Genomic DNA, 12,274 nt, shown 5'->3' with positions numbered 1-12,274 from the left:
GTATGGTGGTTTTATATGCTATTGATATTCATCAAATGCCTAGATATGGACCTGGCTAGAAAACCATGAATATGTCTTCTTTTATTTTTTATCTCTATAAAAACCCGTTGTCAGGCTTGCACTATGCGTTGGATAAATATGGTAAGCTTCAGTCGGGGCCTGAAACCAAAAACTGCCCAAAAACCGATGAACAGATGAGTGACAACAGCGCGAGTGTAGTAGGAAAATCTATCTATTATATCGTTTTATATTTGGCCTGAGTCCGTCGACCCCTGTCTCGAAACTATTAAACACGGCGGAACAAAATCGCCATGCGTGGCTGTTGAAGACCTAGTGGATTCGGCATACTACTATCATGACTATGGCAATTTCTGACACGGAGATATCGGGATTATGACGCTGGGTTCCGTAGCGGGTGCAATTTTCAACAGCGCCTTTCACTGTAAAAAACGTCAATAAGACGTATAAAGCCCCCAAAAAGCTATTCGTTTGAGCAAAAACAACCGAAAGTCGCAGCGAACAATAAATAATAATCGAGGTGGGCAGCTAAAAATCGTGACGGACAGCCAAAATTTTAATCCAAATGTCTTCCAATCCAAGAGATATGAATGTTCCAAACGACACCACCGATAAAATTATGAACGAAATGGTGAAACTCTGCGTTGCATCAAATATCACACCTGTATGAAAACAAAAGTGAAAACATTTAAACATCATGAAATATGGAGTGTAAGGGAGATAGACAACCCGACAAACACTAAACGTTTTTAAATCGTTAAACGGGTTGTATATTTGGTTTTTGGTTTTGGTAAAAATGTTTTAATTACATTAAATGTCAGGTTATAAGAAGGTCATGAAATCTTTTTTAAAACGTTTTGTATGGAAATACATTACAGCAACATTTGCCACAATGTTATTGTTTTTGGCAAACATATTGTTGCCAAATATTTCGCCAACGTTTAAATAACATACATTATCAATGAATATTTTGCAGTACGTTTTCAAAAAATGTTTTGAATGTTATGAAAACGTTTTATACCCTTTACATAACATAACATAACATAACGTCAATGAATAATGTCAAAAACGATTTGTGCTTGCTGAGAATGATATGTATCGAACAAAATTATGCTATCGTGATCATGGTGATACCTTACATGAAAAGAGATTTTTTTCTCATGCCAAAACAGTAATTTTAAAATTTTAAAAGTGGTTTTGTTCAGCAGATTATATAATAGCCAACCATTTTTGTCAACACATGGCCAATTTATACAATCAAAATCGAACTAATAGTCCTAAGATAGAACTGCATATTTTTAAATTTTTATTTATGCAGTTCTGATGCCTTCCGTTAGTAATGCGACGAACATCATTCGAACCTAACACCTAAAAAAATCTTCAGCTAATCTCTAGTGTGCCTCTGTGGCTCAATTGGCTAGAGCGTCGTACTAGTATAAATACGACGGTCGCCGGTTCGAATCCGGCCAGATACATTGTTTTTATGTGCGCTGGCTACTCTGGGTAAAGATTAAATACATACTTTTCAAATAATTATGCATCTTGCTCCAAAAAAGTCAAATATCAACATTTATCAGATTTTGTTATAGACCACACCATAGTATTTATCTGGTCAAAACTATTCAGGAAAAAGTATAGTTATATCTACCTGCGACGTATGTTTCTCGAGCTATAAGCAAATAGGTCAAATGTCGCATTTTTCTCTTCATGCGGATCAAACCTAAGAACTGCTCTTATTTTAACCCAAATGATCTCCAATTGTTTGACGCTGAACAAATGCGGGATTGCGTATCAAGTTCCATGTAAGGATTAGCTCAGTTCCTATATAGCCAAAGTTCAACCGTGCCGGTGTCTATTCGACGTCGCAATTTGGAGATTTTCAGTTAGAGCAAGCTTGGTGAACTTACAAGACCCTCCTCCCCAGTCGGCGAACATTCTGCCACCTCATAGATCATAGCATATAACAGGCGTTATGGTCAGGTGACGCCGTGCTAGTTCACGTGACATGGCCCCGCCAACATCCCAATAACCTCATCAGCAAATGTCGTTGGATGTCGGCCGCAGGCCACTACAACTAATAATAATAAGTGGTGAGAAATTGGTTTAAAGCTTTTTTCATTCATTTCACTTACCTGATATCGTAGCACCAATCATCGTAGCAAATCCGATTATCAAATGATACCATGACACTGCGTTAACATACTGGTCTTCATCAGCAACATCTCTTGCAGCAACATAAGCTTCGGTTCCAAGCATTCCAAAACTGATGCCATATATCATGGAAGACAGACACATGCCTAAAACACTTGATATTACGGTATTTAGAACCATGGATAATGTCATTGTTATAGATGAAATTTGCATAATTTGTCGGTATGGCAAGAGCGTATTTAAAAAAGGAATTGCTATCCGTATAATAGCAATGCCAATGCCTCCACTAGTCGCTACAACCGAGGCTTCTTTCATCGAGGCACCATTTGATAAAGCAAAGGATACAATGTAAATCACCCATGCTGCAAATGTATAGCCAAAGACTATGCCTGGTATACATATTCGAGCAACAAATGGAAGGGTTCTGACCATGTCGAAATCAAATACCTCCAACAATGCCATAAATCTTCGCAACACACCGACCCGTGATTGATCCGTTCCAAGAGGTATTAGTTTGTAATCCTTGCTTCGTTTTGTATCTTCACGAGTATCAAAAAGTGCGCCAAATGGTATAGAGTGCATATTGATTACACATAATAATAACATGGTACCACGCCATCACGAGTATCAAAAAGTGCGCCAAATGGTATAGAGTGCATATTGATTACACATAATAATAACATGGTACCACGCCATCACGAGTATCAAAAAGAGCTCCAAGTGGAATAGAGTGCATATTGATTACAGATAATAATAACATGGTACCACGCCATCCATATATGTCGAGTAAAAATTGAGTTAGCAATGGGCTGATCATAATAGCAATAGCGGTTGCAAAGCAGTAAACGCTTACAGCTATATTGTAATACTTGTCAAAATATTCAGGTATTGTTCCGATGGCTACATTTTCTTGTAATAGCATAAAACCTGTGGAAATAAAAGTGGAAACTATAATTTTGATGGTGACAATAATTTGACAGCAAAGGAATTAATGTGCCAGTTATTTTCACCCTTATACAGGGCGTCTCAGAAAAAAATTACCGGGTGGATGAATTTGAGCATAAGTCGAGAAATATACATTGGAATTTAAAAGATAAAAAGACTGCGAGTAATTTTATTGTGCATTATTTTTTTTATTCGATTGAATGGCTACGAAGAAATGAGCGATTACATAATACTCGCACCAATGTAATTCATTCCAAGTTTGATCAACAAGCATTCGCTATCTAAATTATTTTAAAATCCGTGTTGTGTTTTTCATGCTTTCGCTGAAGGTGGACAACCTGAATATACCTTTTGATTTGTCTTCACATTGATACACAGTGGTTAAAGTATAAGAAACTTTATAGATTCCTGAAATTGGATAGCTATAACAGCTTTAATTCTGAATGCAATTATGTTAAACCTTTCAAAGAACCAAGAAAGACATAAATAAGTGATGAGCTTGTAGCTTCAAATGTTTGATATTGTGAAATATTATGTTTAATGTTTTTAGTTTTTGTTTAAAGTTAAGACTTTTGCATTCATTACTCATGACAATATTTGAAGCAACAGTTTGTCTGAAAAACTTTCTACAATTGGAGCCTGCCCAGCTTTAATTATGTTGTGCAATATGTTATATTATAACTTTCCTAAAAACATTTGAGCCAAGATTGACAATTACCATGATAAGCAACAAGTAAAGTACGCGGTGAAGGTGTTTCAAGATTATCTTAAGCTTACAGTTCAAAATCAAGGCATATGCAGTTAAAAGCTTGTAGGCCTTGTCAGTTCAAGAAAACTTGGGAAGGGCCGTAAATAATAAATAATAAATAATAAATAAATTTTGGATTTATAAAGCGCCTTTCTCCAGATCTTAGAGGACTCAAAACGCTGTAATTTCGCTGCAATGGTGAATCATCACAATCAGATCGCATCAACTAGGTTGCTGCCGAACGGCGCACACCTATCCGCATTTAGATTGTAACATCCACCAATTATCTGTGCAGCTCCCCAAATTCCATTGGGTGAAAGAAGTTTTTGATAACCAAACAAATAAGCTATTAAATTAAGACGAGCTATTAAATTAAGATGGCCTAATCACTGCGCATCATCAGCGCATGATGCGTCTGTTGTCATTGATAGATATTGACTCCGTGGAACGGATTGACAATTAAGTAGTTTCGTAAAATTCTTTTATTTCATTATGTAGTTTCGTAAAATTCTTTTATTTAAAATTCTTTTATTTCAAAAACGGAGCGGTCAATTGTTAAAATTTAGTTTATGTTTGGTTTATGCGTTAAAGTCCCAAAAAGGCAGTTTCCGACGATACAGTTCTTTCAGCGACACCCTGTATACATATAGGCTAATGTGACGGGGCAACACCCGTGATGGATAAAGAGGATGAATTAAGATTATTTGAATATCTTACCTACAAGAAGAAGTCCAAGGAGTAAGACAATCATGTCATTTGCAAAAGCACAAACGATGAGTCCAACACTAGAGACCATACCAGATGCCATGATACAAAATCGAGCACCGAACCGCTTCTGCAGAGCACTGGCACACAGACCTAACAAGTCATTGATGAAATCAAATTTACGACACTTATTATTAAAACCTTGTAGCAAAGAAAGTTTTTGACATTTCCGAAACACTAAAATGTTTTTAATACGTTATAAACAGGTTATAAAGACACCTTGGTTTTTGTAAAAACATTTTATAACATTTAAATGTCGGGTTATATTAAGGGCATAAAAACATTTTAAAAACATTTTTTAATGTAAAAACACTGCAACAACATTTGAGCAATTATTGCAAAATATATTTTGGAAAAAAAATTTTCTAAATATTTTGATTGTTAGATTGTTTTGTATTAGGTTTTCAAAATTGTTTTCTAAATGGTATTAGAACGTTGTATACATACCCTTTAAGGGGGTACTCCACCCCTCAATAAATTTGTGACTATTTATGCATTTTTCTCAAAAACTAATAACACCCTGGTAACAAAAGTTATGTATATTATAGGGGCAAGGAATCCACTTACTACACTGGAATTTCAGTGACCCAAGACAAGCGGTTCGATACTTGTGATAGAGAATAAGGTACCGCTAGTATGTACCTCATTTCCTATCATAATTATATACTGAACCGCTTGTCTAGATTCACTGAAATTTCAGTGTAGTAATTGGATTCCTTGCCCCAATAATATACATAACTTTTGTTAGCAGTGTGTTATTAATTTTGAGAAAAATGCAAAAATAGTCACAAATTTACCACAGGGGTGTAGTACCCCCTTAAATAACCCAACATATAAAAGTTTTGTGCTTGCTGAGTTACCATGTCCGCTTACTATTTGAACTTTATGTCATGACAATTTTGTACCCCCTTTGTTCCGAAAACCCTGCTACGCTACTGATTTGGGGTGAGCGGAACATTACATTATAATTGCATACAATTATTGTCACCCCACATATGACAACATTAGCTGAGAGGGGTCTCGATTGAGAATTTATCTCTCACGAGATTTCGAAACAAGATAACTATAATATCAACTTACCAAGAGAGAACCCCCATCCGTAGATTATTGATATGCTTGATCCAATAACCCATGTTTGTTTCGAAAGTTGCTCCTTCAAAGTAGGCAAGAGCACGCTAAAACCTTTGATGACCCCAATCTCTAAGCTCACAATGAAAGTAACTACCGCAAGTATTACGACTGACTTCTTGGTATCTTTCTTAATGGCCATTGTGAAGATCTGTTCTTAAATCAGAGCACTGACAAGACAAATACAAAAAAACGAAATCATAATGAACATCTTTATGATCAGACATCGGCTCTTTATTTTTTTAGCATGATGAAGAATCAAAATATTTTTAAATATTTTGTTCGCGACCTTCTCAACATCAATCGACTGTGCATATGGAGCAGACGATCAGCACTGACCACAAGATTCCTTAAACTGCTGCGATACTCTGGTGGTCCACTGTTTCCACTTTGTCCAACAGAAAATTTCTTCAAGGTCATCCCCCAACACACTGCTATTCCCAGTGTGCGCTGTTGTCCGGGATTTCCTCGTAAACCGAACAGTTTAAATATTTATTGTGGGGTGTCGGGAGATTGTATCAAATAATTTTGATAGAAAGTGAATCTGTCATCCCTATTCAGAAGAGAGATTCAAAGTCTAAAACATCTATATGCCGCCCATCTCCTCTGCTCTGCATCATCATCAAGGTTGTACAGAACCAACTTCAGAAGTACCTCTTTGCAAACCAACTGATATCACACATCTGACATTTTGGATTTAGGCCACACCACAGCACCGCTGACATCCTTAGCATTCTGACCCAAGAACTTCCTGGAAAGAAGCAACGCAGTCCGCCTGATTGCCCTGGATATTAAAGGACCATTTGACATGGCCTGGCATAACGGCCTTTGTCGAAACTACCCGGTACGCTGCTCATTTGTATCAGGAGCTACCTAACAGATCGTTCCATCAAAGTTGTCTTATCTGGCCAGTCCACAATGATCAATATTGTTCACACTTTTGTTCTCTGTCTTCATTGATGACCTGCGTACACAACATAATACGCAAATGAGTCTAACCTGTTTTGTAAGATTACAGCTAGAAACAACCCTGGGGTTGTTACTGCTAGCCTGAACAGAGACCTAGAGAAAATGATGATCTGGGGCTGGGCAGACCGATGGAAGGTTTCCTTCGGGCCATCGAAATGCAAGATACTGACAATATCAGAAAAAAGATACCGTATTTTCCACTAGTCAGCAGCTAGAAGCTCACACAGCTCTTATGATGCTATGCACTCAATCGTGTAGTGTAAACACGACTGTGTAGAGACAATACATTGATAGACTCACTGTGCTTGGACAAATTTGTGTAACTGTACATAGATGCATTTATGAGAGTATTGTTTTGTAGCCAAACCTTTCCACATGATTCCGACCATTGACAACGTCGCGCCAACGTTGTCTTGCTATCTGGGATGTAGTAAAAGCTTTGATGAAATCCCCGACACTGAATCCAAGTACTAGAAGTCAGAAACATGGTTGATGGTACTACATAAACTTCAAGTGCAGATTGGGGATCATTACCAGCAATGATCACAATACCTAGATAAAAAGATTCCCACCAAAATTCACCGACCATGGGCTAAAATAAGGTAAAATAGCATCTTTTTACGCGCGCACATTGCCCAAGCAAATGACTTTACATCAAAGGCCAGCATAAAATGCTTGTTTTTGGCTTAAAAATTGATATTTTTAGATAAAAATGGTAATTTCTTCAAAAATTTTATTGTTTACTTTATAAATACACAAGTTTTTATTGCAACGAATATTATTTATATAAACTAGTACCACAATTTTAGGATAGTTGCAGGAGTCACAGGTTGGTCAGTTACCATAGCAACTAGACTTTTGATGGCAAAACTGCCAAAAATGATCATAATTGAGTTGACCTTCGATTTTCAAGAGGTCATAGGTCAAAAACCTCTGGTTTCAGGAAGATATTATGGTTGACTTTTTTGATGTGCACATTCATATCAATGCATTGGTATAATTTTTTTATTTCAAATATCTTAAATTTCTTTAAAAGTTCCATACTTTTTTATTTCAAATATCTTAAAATTCCATTTTTACGCATTAACAAAGTTAGTGTGTGGTGAATTGGCTAGGTAAATGTCAGACACTCATCGGTATAGGCTAATTGCCCATATCCAATCCTTTCGAAAGCCGTATCATGCTAAACAAATGTGTTTGAGCCAAAGTATCACAATTAATATTGATTTGAATATGTTATCTTCATATTACACACTCTCAGAACATTGGATAAAAAATGAATGGGCAGAAAACAGTTGGTTAAAAATGCCCAACAATTGTTAAGTTGGGCCAAATACAGTTTAATACATGGATGGTCAAACCTGTCAATATGGTATTTACACAGGTTGGGTGAATTCAGAGTTCAAAATTACCAATGTTGGTTAAAAGTTGGTAAAGAACATCCTTTTCCCGCCAATAAAGTTGGGGAAAGTATGGTTTTGCCCAACCATGGTCACATGGTGTTCCTTTGCGAACTGTGATTGGTCATTGTGTTGGGCAAAAATGCATTTCAGAAAACAAGATGACCGATGAGTGGCTTGCTGCGAAGCTGTGGATTGGGGTCTTCAAGATCTGTTGGAGACATTTGAAGGTAGGAAATTATATTATAAAGTATATCATTTTATCGGGTATAACACTTAGTGTGCGAGGCCAGACTGTGAGCAAGACTTACGATGCTTTATCGACGACAGCTACCACCACAACCGGTAAGCTTAACCAACTGTTAAGCTTACTGTCTGTTGGAGACATTTGAAGGTAGGAAATTATATTATAAAGAACATCATTTTATCGGGTATAACACTTAGTTTAAGTGTGTGCGAGGCCAGACTGTGAGCAAGACTTACGATGCACACACTTAAACTAAGTGTTATACCCGATAAAATGATGTTCTTTATAATATAATTTCCTACCTTCAAATGTCTCCAATTGAAATCCATTGTGTACTCATTTAACCTGAGTCTGAACTAACCAACATATTGGTTAAATATGAACAATGAAATGAACTTCCTATTCATAGTGTTTAACCAACTATTGGTTATATTTTTCCCATTTTGCCCAACATGCTTTGCCCAACTGGTTGGTTACCGTAATTTTAACCAGTAGTTGGTTAATGTTTTTAACCAACCTGTGGTTATATTGTTAACCAACCCAGGTTGGTTAACAATATAACCAACTGTTGGGCTGTTCACCTGTGAATACATAGTTGGTTAAAATTTTAACCAAGTTGAAATTTTTAACCAATGTTCTGAGAGTGCATGCAAAAAAAATTAAAACACTTAAAAAACCGACACAGGTAACCTGATGAAAATTATTAATTTAAACTTCAACACTACTTGTTTATTTCGCTTACCGGGAGCGCTTTCGAGGAACTTCCTCGTCATCAGCCGATGTTGTTAGCTCTGGTGTTTTCTTGGAAACGACTAGAGACCAACCTGATCAGGTTGCAATCAATGAACAGCATGCAATAAATGAACAGAGCATCGGACTGATCTTTCAACGGTCTGGGTTCAAATTTTTGCACAGACAAGCCATTTGTTCGTGAACTTGACCCTCTTGTAGTTGAAGCTTAACCATGATCACACACAAAAGTATATAGGCCTACAAAGCTTGATAATTGGAATAATTATTTTAACCTTATTCAATAATTACTAATTCAACAACATTTCTACCCAAATCGAATAAGATTTTAACAATCTAATACTAAAGATGATTAATATTTGGTCTTCTTACTAGGTAATACTAACCTTGAAATTTGGTAGTGCATGAGGATATGTGAAAATTATTGTTTTTAAAATTCATGTATTTTCATTCATAGTTCACTACTACTATCGATTGCCGCTTTCACTCCGACTTCAAGAGGCTTTCATGGCAGAGTGGTTTTGAATAGTTAATTCAACTTTTTGTAAAGAAGTGATTGTCCTGTTGACTACATGTATATTATTGTGCTTATCGATAGTGACGCATTGAACTTGAAAATCAAAATTTTCATTATATAAGTTAACCTACACTGCAAAAAATATTTTACTCAACACTGAGTAAAAAGGTCACAGCTCAACAGTTGAGTAAAACATTACTCAACATTGAGTTCATTTAGGTCACAACTCAACAAATTACTCAATGTTGAGTAATTTTTTACTCATTTGTTGAGTTGTGACCTAAATGAGCTCAATGTTGAGTAATTTTTTACTCAACTGTTGAGCTGGGACCTTTTTACTCAGTGTTGAGTAAAATATGTTTAGAGTGTATATATTGGTTGTTTACAGCAAGCCTAAGTAAAAAGTCTTTAAAAATAAAACAGGTTAGGTAATTGCAAAAAAAGATTTTGTAAAAACCATGATTTTGCTTTAAAAATTCTTATAACGTTAAGTCACCACTAAAATGTTACGCTCTCTCCTGTATGTAGAACCCTCAAGAGAAAAGGTTAAGTTGAAACAAATTGAAATGGTCCTTTCTGAGTAAAAAAATACCAAGAGACCGAGAGGGGGTGGGGGGGGGGGTGGCTTGCCGTTTAGAAATTTCCCCCTCGCCTCATAATTATGCATTGCTTCTAAAACATGTAAACTATAGTTAAGAAAGAATGCTGGCAAGTTAATTCGTTCTATCCTTAAAAATATTCTGTGGGGCGCTTTATCCCACACCCGCTCCCCTAGATACGTCACTACCTCAATGCAAATAAAAATAAAACAAACCAGAAATCCAAAGGCATGGTTATAGTTCCCTATATAAGGCCTGTCTGAGAGAGAATCCCCGAGTGTTTAGAAAGCATAGCTTTTCTACTGTTATGAAGCCAAACCATGCTTGTTCAAAGGACAAACAGCTCCATTAGCAAAACGCGGAGGCTTTTCAGGAGATCTGCGTGATTGTTCCAGTCCCTACATTGGCTTGGCATTATATCGCCATATCAACATACACTTTTTACTAAGTCAACTTGATGTGATAATTTATCTTGTCATGTTGACTTGATGTGATAATTTAGAAGTCAACTTGATGTGATAATTTATCTTGTCATGTTGACTTGATGTGATAATTTAGAAGTCAACTTGATGTGATAATTTATCTTGTCATGTTGACTTGATGTGATAATTTAGAAGTCATCTTGACGTGATAATTTAGAACCAAAAAGAGGTGGATATATTTGAATCTAGCCAATTAACGTCTTCTGTCTCAGACATTCACATTTTGGTCCGCAGAAAAGGACAACCATGATGGAGCCTACACATTCAACGACATCTTTGACCAATTCATCAGGCAGTCTACGGCGATTCCTGCTGCCTATTAAAGGAAGCCAGATATGATGGGTAGTTATTCTGCTGAAACCACTAGTGTAGTGATGAAATGCCATTAAAATGTGAGCTAAACATCTTCATATTTCTTGGAATACTTCAAAATGAGCACAATCCACATTTATAATAATAATAATAATAATAATAATAATAATAATAATAATAATAATAATAATAATAATAATAATAATAATAATAATGTGAACACACATACTGACACAAAGTAAGTATCTAGCACGTTGATATTGACAGAATAATTTAATGCGTTTCTTCTTTGTTTATACATACACATTTTGCAATAATAAATTACTATTCATATAGTCATATAGCTACTATAATATAACAAGTGCAATTTTGAATAGCTTACATTTACACTATTTTCACTATTGGCATACTCGGAGAATAACTGTGACGGGAAAGGCATTCTCACAATAACGAATAAATTGCCAAGATCATTCGATGTCCATAATGAATAGGCTAGTTCAATTCAGAATACGGTCGCATTTCAACTACGGTAGGTTTTCCAGCATTATTTAATAAGATTGTTAACGCTAACCAAGAAAACAACAGAGTGGGTTTTTTTAATAGATATTTATCAACATAAACGTGTTGTTAACGCGTTTTAGTTTTGGTCAAAACGTTTTAATAACATTTAAAATATCAGGTAATATGAAGATCATTAAAACATTTTTTTTAAAGTAACGATTCATTTGAACGTATTTTCATTGTATACTGCTCCAAGAAAGTGTCCTTACACTGGGAAAAATAACCACAATTTCACAACTGAAATATATGGGGGTAACTTTGTTATTTTAATAGATGCACTATCTAATCCGGCACATTTTGACAAGCTCCAGTTTTTAAAATGACACACTGGCCTATTCAGAACTCCACGGACTAGACATCTGGTTTGAGAGTGGTAAATGGCTAATTTGTGTGTGCCTTCCATTTAAAACAAAAGTAACAAAAGAAAACTGAAACAAAAGAGCTGACAAATACAAGTTATGAAAAGTACAGAGAATTAAAAACTGAAATAAATACTGCTTTGAATAAAACTTCATTGACGAAAACAGTGTAATCTCTTTGTTGCGCTTGTTGGAATCTTTTTTGCGCCTTGTATAGGCCAATTTGTAACTTTTAAAACCGGACCTTCGTCTATTCAATTGCTTCTTGAGGTCATATTGGATTCAATGTGGTGGCATAATGTGCAGGATTAGATAGTACATCT

General features: G+C 35.8%; 1 long non-coding RNA gene across 2 annotated transcripts; it reads right to left on the bottom strand.

Annotated features, from left to right (window-relative positions):
* Positions 1-2,963: 2,963 nt before the first annotated feature.
* Positions 2,964-9,623, bottom strand: LOC140172132 (uncharacterized). Of its 2 annotated transcripts, none has more exons than XR_011861674.1 (4): positions 9,508-9,623; positions 5,708-5,925; positions 4,580-4,720; positions 2,964-3,096 (listed from the first exon to the last, which is right to left on the bottom strand). It is a non-coding gene; the product is annotated as an uncharacterized lncRNA (long non-coding RNA). The 2 variants fall into 2 exon arrangements; XR_011861675.1 differs by lacking the exon at positions 9,508-9,623 and adding an exon at positions 9,114-9,180.
* Between the last annotated feature and the right edge of the window lie 2,651 nt (positions 9,624-12,274).

Source organism: Amphiura filiformis, chromosome 15 (assembly GCF_039555335.1).
Source record: "Amphiura filiformis chromosome 15, Afil_fr2py, whole genome shotgun sequence".
NCBI classification, from domain to species: domain Eukaryota; kingdom Metazoa; phylum Echinodermata; class Ophiuroidea; order Amphilepidida; family Amphiuridae; genus Amphiura; species Amphiura filiformis.
The sequence above is the reverse complement of the archived record's forward strand: the minus strand, read 5'-3'. Positions and strand labels throughout refer to the sequence as shown.